The sequence below is a fragment of the Amphibalanus amphitrite genome, unplaced genomic scaffold (genome assembly GCF_019059575.1).
Source record: "Amphibalanus amphitrite isolate SeventyFive unplaced genomic scaffold, NRLGWU_Aamphi_draft 000030F_arrow, whole genome shotgun sequence".
Lineage (NCBI taxonomy): Eukaryota > Metazoa > Arthropoda > Thecostraca > Balanomorpha > Balanidae > Amphibalanus > Amphibalanus amphitrite.
The window spans coordinates 401,027-410,279 of NW_024881526.1; the positions used below are offsets into that span (position 1 = coordinate 401,027).

Here is a 9,253-nt window from a genome sequence, read left to right on the forward strand (position 1 = left end):
ATATTTTAACATGCTTCTCCAGAGGTTGGCGACCTTTTTCTTCCATTGCTCATTGAACGATGAATCACTCCACGCACTTATCCAACTATCCCGGCAGATGGGCCAGATGAGCGTCCGTCGATTCTTTTCGAACGGCTTCCCCGAGTCATTATAGCAAGTTCCGCACCCGTATGTGCATCTGTGCGTGTCACTTTCCGATCTAATCTAACCGGCTTTGTGGGTCGGCCGCGGCGCCGTCCGCCTAGCAACAGTCTCCTGTGACCCAGTGGCAGACGGCGCTGCAAGGCCGCGGACCGGTCGGCGCCCCACGCGCCGCGCCGCCGCCGGGTCGCCGACCGGCGCCGCCGCCGCCAACTCGGTCACCCTCCCCACTGTGCGTGAGCCAGCGCGTGGCCGGTACGCATAAGGCGGCGGCGGCGGCCATGGCGGGCTCAGAGGCCGGCCGGTGGCGGCGCAGTGCGCACCTCGGCCGGCCTGCAGCGGGGTCTGCAATGTGACACCAGCCTGCAGCGGCGGCCACTGCCAGTGTGCGTGTGCGTGTGTGTGTGTGCGCGTGTCGTGGCGAGCGCCCATGGCGCCGCCCGCACAGTTCGGAGCATACGGGTCATAGTTAAGGTCGCACGTCCGGCTGCCGCCGACGCTGCTCGCTGGTGCTTGGACCGCATCTACCTCGCTAGTGTTTAGTGGTGCCGAGCAAGTCTTTCAAGTGCCTTCCTCATGGGAATCGGCCTCATGGCGCCAGAGGCCCAGTCATCTGTGTTTTCTACTTTTATACGGTGAGTACCTAACCGGCGCTTTTCGTCTCTCTTACTTGATGCTGATGTACGAATTTTCCACGTCAAAAGTAACTTTTTTAAATCTCGAAATCAAGCTATCGTTAAGGTAAATAATTGAATAAAAATGTTTGCTGAGTGCCACTAAAAGTCTTAAGTAAATAGGTATTGAAAGTGACACGTTAGTACATCACTTGTAGCATTTTATGAAGTTAATTTCTGAAATTTCACAAGAGGTTTACGTAAAAGCTTAAATTTTCACTTACAAGGCCCAGGTCACTTCATTCCGGTGAGGAATGCCCCGTTTCAGCTTTGAGGTCGTGCAACGCTGTGACCTGTAACTTTTAACAACTTCCGACCCTTTATATGTCTTTGACATTTGAGCATTTCTGGAAATTTCTACCCGCAAACTTGTTTCGTTAATCTTCGCCGGTGCCCTGACCTATCAAACGGTCAAACGCTCTCGGGCCGTTGAAGCTTACATTTCGAAATGTTGTGTGTAGCAACATTTCCGCGGACTCCCCGGTGACATATTGGCCGCGAGGGCGGCTAGGAATCTGTATCCGGGCTCACGTGCCCGGGACGGCCCGCAGCCTGACCTCGGATCTCCGGCCTGTCCTGACCTTTGGTCGACGGGGAGGCCCGTGATTAGATTTACACTGAGCGCTGAGTGCGGCGGCGGGCCGCCTATTTCGGCCGGCCGCGGTGAGAGGGATGTACTGACACTCCGCTCCCGTCCGTTCCAGGTGTGAGCGTGTGTGAACTGAGTGAGTGCGCGTCTGGGGCCAGATCAGGTCCTCAGACGCTGAGACCAGCGGGACCGTTCAGACTCGACGGAAGAAGTGGAGCGATATAGGCTGGTGGCAGACAAAACTGAGGTAAGTTTCTACTGGGATCTCCAGCCTGGGATGGGTCGGTTTGATTCGTGTTGTTTAAATCAGAGAGAAACCGTGTTAAATTTATTGGTCTCACGTTGCACAATGAATCTTCCTGCCAAGCTGGCTGTTCCTACCTATTCGTAAATCATAATTCATCTTGCTTTCTTTTTTGAAAAAAAAAGTCCGAACAAGTTTTTTTTTCTAAAACCTTGTGACCTAATTCCGTTAAATTAATGCTTGTGACCTAATTCCGTTAAATTCATGCTTGTTAATTAACCATCACATTGCATTTTGAACACGTGTCTCGAACTGCCCTCCTTCACCCCCCCCCCCCCCACCTCCATGTCATTCCCCCTCCCCCTTATCTCCCGTCCTCCGACCCCTTTCCTCGCTCTTGCCGCGCCTGCAGTACCATCCGGCCGTTAACCCTGGCCTCGTCATGCGCCGCACTCGGCCCACTCTCCCTCTCTGTCCGCTGCCGTAACGATTACGGCGGCCCGGCCGCACGCACACGCCGCTCGCGGGGCGTCATTGACCTCTGTTGCCAGCCGCTCCACTACCGGGAGGGAGGGGAGGGGAGGGCTCTGCGTGAGAGTGCGTTCTGCGTACGCCGCCGCCGCTCCACCGGGGTCGGTGACCGGCCGGCACGTGGGGAGCACCGTCGGCTGCCCCCGCTCCCATTGGAAGTGGGGAGGGGAGCTGGTCCACTAAGCGTGAAAGTGCGTGTGGGTCGGGAGGCGGGGAGGGGGAGGGGGTGTTGGATTGCAAAGTAGCGGTCCGCCCAGCAGCTGCAAATCGGCCGGAATCGGGTTCTGGCTGCAGCCGAACGAGTTTCCCTTCAATGAAAGACGGGTTGAATGGGAACTGGGTCGCTTGCGCAACTGTTTCACTTCACTTAACCATATCGGCCTGGGTTTTCACGGGTCGTAGTCTAGCCCCGTGGGTTGATGGGGTCGTACCCGGCTCTGCCCTTGTCTATACGGCGCTATTCCCGGAGGCGCGGGCGGCGGTGCACGGGGCCGCGGCGCGTAACTCCGGCAGGCCCTGCAGCCGATTCGGCCGACGGCCGGCCCCACATAATCGATTCGTCGTACGTCTCGATGGGGCCGCTCTGGAAACTACTTATACGCGGCGGCGGCGGCCCTAGGCCGGCAATTAGCGGTCGTCATCGCGTTTTATCAGCGCGCCCATTGGCGGACGGCCGGAGCCGGGCCAGACGGGCGCTGCGAACCGCTGAGCGGTATGAGGCCGGCGGCCGGACGGGCCTGTGGCGGCGACCGTGGACTCGGCGACACTGAGCGGGCCCAGCCGCCGACTGGCAGACAAAGGCCCTGTGCCGCTGCATATACTGTCTGAGACAGCCGCGGTCGGTTGGGTCTGCAGATGCCGAGTCGGTCTCGTCGTCTGGCGCGGCTCGGCGCCGGTTTACATCTCAGACTCAGACGGCGCGCGCCGGCCCCGCATTCCACACATTGCAGCGGCGGCCGGCCGACTGGCTCGGTGTCCGACTGCGGCGGCGGCGTCCGGCCGGCGGGCCCTGCTGACCTGGTGGGGGAGTATCGAGCGCCGCGCGCCGCCACGGCTGCCGTACGGCCGGCGCCGGACATGCCGTGTCTGGTGACGTCACGGGTCGGATGTCCGGCGCCGCCGGCGGCCAGGTGACGCGCCGCCGCCGCCGCCGCCGCCGTCCGTCCCGGGGGACAGGTGGGTGGCGGAGGTGGGAGGGAGGGCAGGGGAGGGGAGGGTGCCGGCCGGCCGGTCGAGTTGGCCGCCGGCGCCGGGCGGCCAGTCAGTCGGCCTGGCAAACTGGTGCGTGAGGGAGGTCGGTGCACGCGGCGTCTGCCCCGTCTGTCTGTACCGCTGCCGACAGACCGCCCGGAGCCGTCCGCTGAACGGGTGAGCAGCAGCAGACAGTGAGGTCTTCCCGTCATTTGCGTGGTATCGTTCTTTCCTAGCTGGTCCTCAACGCTATCCACCGTCCTGCATTCCCGTCTCTACCCATCTCCAATTCTCCAAACCCGACCCTGTAACGTGCCCGTGTCGCGAATGTGTCGATCGCCACTAATTTCTCGCTCCATTCACAGGGTTTGCCTGGTCGTGTCGATCGTCTACAGCAGTGATGTCTCCTCACTCATCTGGTCGTCTTCCCGGCGTCCCGGTGCGCCATCCTCCAGCGGCGCCGGACTCTGAGTTGCCAGCTCTGCTCCGTGACGGCCTCCGCCGCCCACCGCGGCTGGCATGTCCGGTGCCGGCGCCCGGCCGGCCACCGCCGCGGGTCTGGCTCGGAGGGTGACGGAGCTCAGACAGCTCTGGCCGCCCGAGCTGCGCAGACACCAGCCGGCTGCCGTGCAGAGACGTCAGAGAGTCAGTCCCGACTACAGCTCAGAGCGGCGTGCCTTCAGAGGGGTGACATCTCTCGCAGCCAGCAGTACCGACTGGAGTCATCGAAAGGAGTTCTAGAGCGACCAGCAAACAGTCAGGAACCATGGATGACAGCTAAAGCTGCTGCTCTACTGTGACAAATCGCGGTATCGGCCCAGGCATCTGCCGACATTACCACTGCCATCGTGATCGTCCGCTGCCACTGCCACCAGCAAGTCACTGCCACCAGCAACCCACTGCCCCAGCGAGTCACTGCCCCAGCGAGTCACTGCCCCAGCGAGTCACTGCCATCAGCGAGCCACTGCCATCAGCAATCCACTGCCCCAGCAAGTCACTGCCATCTTCATCAACGACTGAGTTCTCCAATCTACACCAACCAACGGAGAACGACGTCTGCAGGGACGTCGTGATCGTCTCCACGATTCCGGAGAGTCTGCCAACGGTCCGGCGGTTCCGAGTGGAGAGTACGTACGAATGCGTACGTATGGGGCGATGGGTAACACATACGTGCAGACAGCGTGTGTGTTTCATTGGGATTAGTGAGGGTTTGATGGCACATACACCGGTGTATGTGTAGATGGTTACTACGTATGTTTCTTTACGTAGTATGTGTGAGTAGGTGTAGTTAAAGCAGGAGAAACAGGGTAACAGTAAACGATTGGGGCGCATCACTGGGCCCGAAGTGTGTAGGTAAATTTGAAATATCAGCGGTACACTGCCATTAGTTTCTTGTATAACCAGCTACCACATTGCCACGTTGACCAATCAATTGACTGCCATTAGATTGTATATTGTGTGAAACGGGTAAACAATAGTTTAATCACCAGCGTAACTACACTGCCCTCAGTTTGTAGTTAAATTGACACGGGTAAACCGTAGTTTAATTGACCAGCCACAACACTGCCCAACTAGCTCGTAATTTGAATACGACGGGTAAATTTAGTTTGTACTTTGACCAGCTATAATACTGCCAGTTTAGCTTGTAATTTGACCAGCCTTATTACTGCCCCATTAGTTTGTAACCTGACCAGCCACTACACTGCCATGTGTGTTTGTAGTTTGAACGACACGGGTAAACCGTAGTTGATAGACCAGCCACTACACTGCCATGTGTGTTTGTAGTTTGAACGACACGGGTAAACCGTAGTTGATAGACCAGCCACTACACTGCCATGTGTGTTTGTAGTTTGAGCAGCCTTAGTGCTATGTTAGTTTGTAGATAGACCAGCGACAATACTGCCACTAGTCAGTAATTTGTAGTTTGAATGATACGGGTAAAACCGTAGTTTGGATGACCAGCTTCAATGCTGTTAGATTGTAGCTAAGCCAGCGTCAACACTGCCGTTAGGTTTTTGGTAGCAATGAAACGGGTAAACCATACTTGAAGGACCAGCCACAACATTGCCCAATTAGTTTGTAATTCGAGTGATACGGGTAAATCATGTTTGATGGACCAGCCACAACACTGCCCAATAGTGTAATTTGTGCTACTGCCCCGTTAGTTTTTAATTACACTGCCTCTCTCGGATACTCGAGATTTGCGGACCAATAATAACACTGCCAATAGAATTTCATTTACTGCCGTCAATATCTCCTCGATCATTGGTGGCATTCAACAAAAAAGTTGTATTTTATCGTTTATAATAACCGTTTATCTTCACGCAAACTTCTGAACTCTGCTTGATTGCTAGAAAATTGTAGAAAAAATTGAATTTATGTCAGGTGAATGTGCTATAAAATTTAAAATTTCCGGTACATTTTCCAAACTGTAGAGCAATTCTTACCATATCATCTATGGGCTCCATCGAATGCAACAACTCAACCGCATTGGACTTCATTGTATAACTGTATATACCGCTCTTAGATGATAGTTTAGTTAGAAAGCACTACGGGTGCCTTGTTTGAATGACCAGCCACTACACTGCCGTTAAATTGTAGGTAAAGCGATACGGGTTTGATCGTAGTTTGATTGACCAGCCTCAATGCTGCCTCTAGTTTGTAGTTTGAATGATACGGGTCACTTGTAGTTTGGTAGCTGTAGTTAATAGACCAGCCACACCACTACCCTGTTAGTTAGTAATGTCACCAGCCTCAATACTGCCCTTTTAGTTGGTAAATTGACCAGTCATAACACTGCCCTGTTAGTAATGTCACCAGCATCAATACTGCCCTAGTAGTTGATAAACTGACCAGCCACCCCACTGCCCTGTTAGTTAGTAATGTCACCAGCCTCACTGCTGCCTGTTAGTAATAGTGACCAGCCACTACACTGCCATGTGTGTTTGTAGTTTGAATGACACGGGTAAACCGTAGTTGATAGACCAGCCACTACACTGCCGTTAGTTCGTAGTTAGGTTATAGCGGGTAAATCAGCCGAAGCACTGTCATTAGCTCAACGGGGGATATAATTTTTGTCTCTCGTCTCCACACCTTCGCTCTTTGTGTTACACAGCTGTGTAACTCCTAATTCCGATATATACATCATCTCGTATCCTGCGTTTGCACTTTTTGAACCTGTTTTGTACTTTTGTAGTTTTGTTGACGTTTGTAGGTACTAAATGATATTTTCACAATTTTATATTGTGCGTTTGTACTTTCTTACCGCGTGTTTGTACTTTTCTAGTGTGTATGTTTGTATTTTTCTAGGGGTTTGTACTTTTTAGGGCGTGTTTGCACTTTTGTACGGGATGTTAGCAGCTAGTCATGCGCGTTTGTACTTTTGTAGGGTGTGTTGTTTCTACTGGTGTGTGTTATCTATGTCTGCGTCTGGGTGTAGGTACTTGTGCTCCGCTTTGCGGTGAGCTCATTGCGGCTCGCGGCGGCCTCTGGTCGTCCGTGTCCGCCACACCTCGTACTCTGCTCAGCGCTGCGGGCTGGTCGCCTGCGGCTCGCCGCCCGGGCACCGCCGGCCGGCGCCCACCCAGTGTACCGGCGCGAACGCAGCGTCCTCTATACAACGCTGGTGCTGCCACCTGCCGCCGCCTGGCCGGACCGCTCTCATAGAGCGGTCACCGGAGCTGGCGGCGAAGAGGAGGCAGATCGGCGGTTGCACCGGCCGGCCGCCCGAGGCGCAGCCGAAACCAGGTGTGCCGTCCCGAGCGGGATCATTGAGCTTTGGCTTGCAACTGTTAATGTTAGATGCGACATTTGTACAGCTTTTGATATTGGTCACTGATATTGGTGTTCCGATTGTGGTAATAGTCAAAATACGATTAGCTTGGCAAGAAAGACGAGGGCTGGGGAAGCAAATGCAGCTAATGCACATACCACTTCAGCTTCGAATTGGTAGAGAATATCAAGTTTGTTGTATCATGTTTGTGAATTGGTTCGTCTCTAGCTCTGCGTGAATGTCTTTATCTGAAGCTTGTAAATATCTAACCCGTAGATAGGTGGTGTGGGTAGTAGATATGTTTCTTTGTACTTGAATAAATGTTCTGAATGGTCTGAATAAAATTGTAGTAGCTAACATGGTGTTTTCTAGTTATGATTTTTTTTTTTTGCTTAATGTAACCTCTGCCCAAACCAATTAGCGTGCCAACTGCCAAGGGTCATAACTAGACAACCCAGGCTCAGGGCTGACAGTTATTTTAGTCACTAGAATGTGCGGTTTAAAGTATTTATTGAAAACAATATTGGAGAGAGAGCACACACACAGTCCGATTAGTACAGGTTACATTCAAGAGTCAGCTAACGCTCTGGCAAAGTTGCCAAGACACATACGCCTCCGAAACAAAGTAGGTAAAGGTTTTCGTGAAGTCAGGCTGCGCTTCCTCTGGTCATGAGTCCGGTCAAGAATCCTGCATCAGCAAAACGGGGGAGGAAAAGGACACCCATCAAGTATATAGTCTCCATTGGAGCCGCTGGCTCCGCCAAAGCGTCTGTTACCGACGCCGAAGTTGCTGAAGGCACCGCGGAAGGCACCGAAGTTACTGATGCCGACGTTGCCACCGAAGCGTCGTCCGTAGGGGGAGTAGTAGTTGTTGCCGTTGTAGTAGGGCTGGCTGTAGTAGTAGTTGCTGCCGTGGTAGGGAAGGTAGCTCAAGCTGGCAGCGGCAACAGCTACCAGGGCGAGGAGAATGGCCAGCTGAAGAAAAAAAAAATGCATAGGGCAGCGTCAGTCATCAACCGTAGTTGTTCTGAATAATTGCTGACTTTCAACTATGTACAGATCCTGACACACTGTGTGATGTTTTTTATTACAAAACCTATGAATAAAGCTTGAAAGCTACGTAAGTTTTCAATGGTAAATCATAATGCCTTATAGGTACGTAACATACGCTATACGATTACGCCCGATGCTTTACCTACACAAGATCCTCGGACGGTTATGTAATAACTACAACTGTATGTATGTACATAGCTGTAAGAAATATGATACTTCTTAATTTAAGCTCAATTTAGGAGCATTATTGCCACGCTGGCTTAAACTGCTCCATAATTTTAAACGTGACGAACAATTAGCGAACATTTAAAAAACGGCGGCAAGAAGCGGTAACGTTTTTTTTGTCAATATGACTTTTGCCTACATGTAGCCAATGGCAATTCCCTGTAAGTTATACCTACAAATGCTGCGATATTTCAAGTCCATTTCATTCAAGGTCCGTAGGTAAAAAGTAGGTACCTACCTACTCAAAGTAGACTAGAAAAAAAAATCGAAAAAATCCACTACTGATACCTATACCGACTGATCGATTAATTGGAAAATGTACTGTGATCAAATGCATCCATAGAGTGCATATGCATCTTATTTTCGATATCGGTGACGGTGACCTATTCTATAGCGTGCTTAATTGAGCCGATACTTCTGAAAATCGCGGAACGCAAACAGCAAAGTATGTTGACCAAGTAAAGCGCCTTTTGGGGCGACAAACGAGCGAGCGAGAGGGTGAGCCTTGCACCAGTAGCGGCGGAACACCTTCAATTAAGGGGGGGGGGACACTGCCGACTTTTGGTCCCATTCTTTCCATGCAACGCCCATAGGGCTAATGTTAAAATGCTAAAATCAAAGGGGGCACGGTGCCCCCGTGCCCTCCCCGTTCCGCCGCCTATGCCTTGCACGTGCGGCTTTGCGAGGGGTACTTCCAACAGACTTGTGCAATGTGCACGGCACTCTACTAGCCGGTCTCTAGCGATCTGCCCGTTTTGGGCACAATCGGCCCAGCCGTTCTCGAGACCTGAACTGAAAGCGGCTCCCTGCACGTGCACACGTGCAAACTGGGT

The 9,253-nt window shown here is 52.8% G+C and overlaps 1 long non-coding RNA gene across 1 annotated transcript; it reads left to right on the forward strand.

Annotated features, from left to right (window-relative positions):
• The first annotated feature begins 413 nt into the window (after positions 1-413).
• LOC122366591 lies at positions 414-7,499 on the forward strand. The gene is made up of 3 exons (XR_006253915.1): positions 414-776; positions 1,520-1,651; positions 3,736-7,499. It is a non-coding gene; the product is annotated as an uncharacterized LOC122366591 (long non-coding RNA).
• Positions 7,500-9,253: the final 1,754 nt, after the last annotated feature.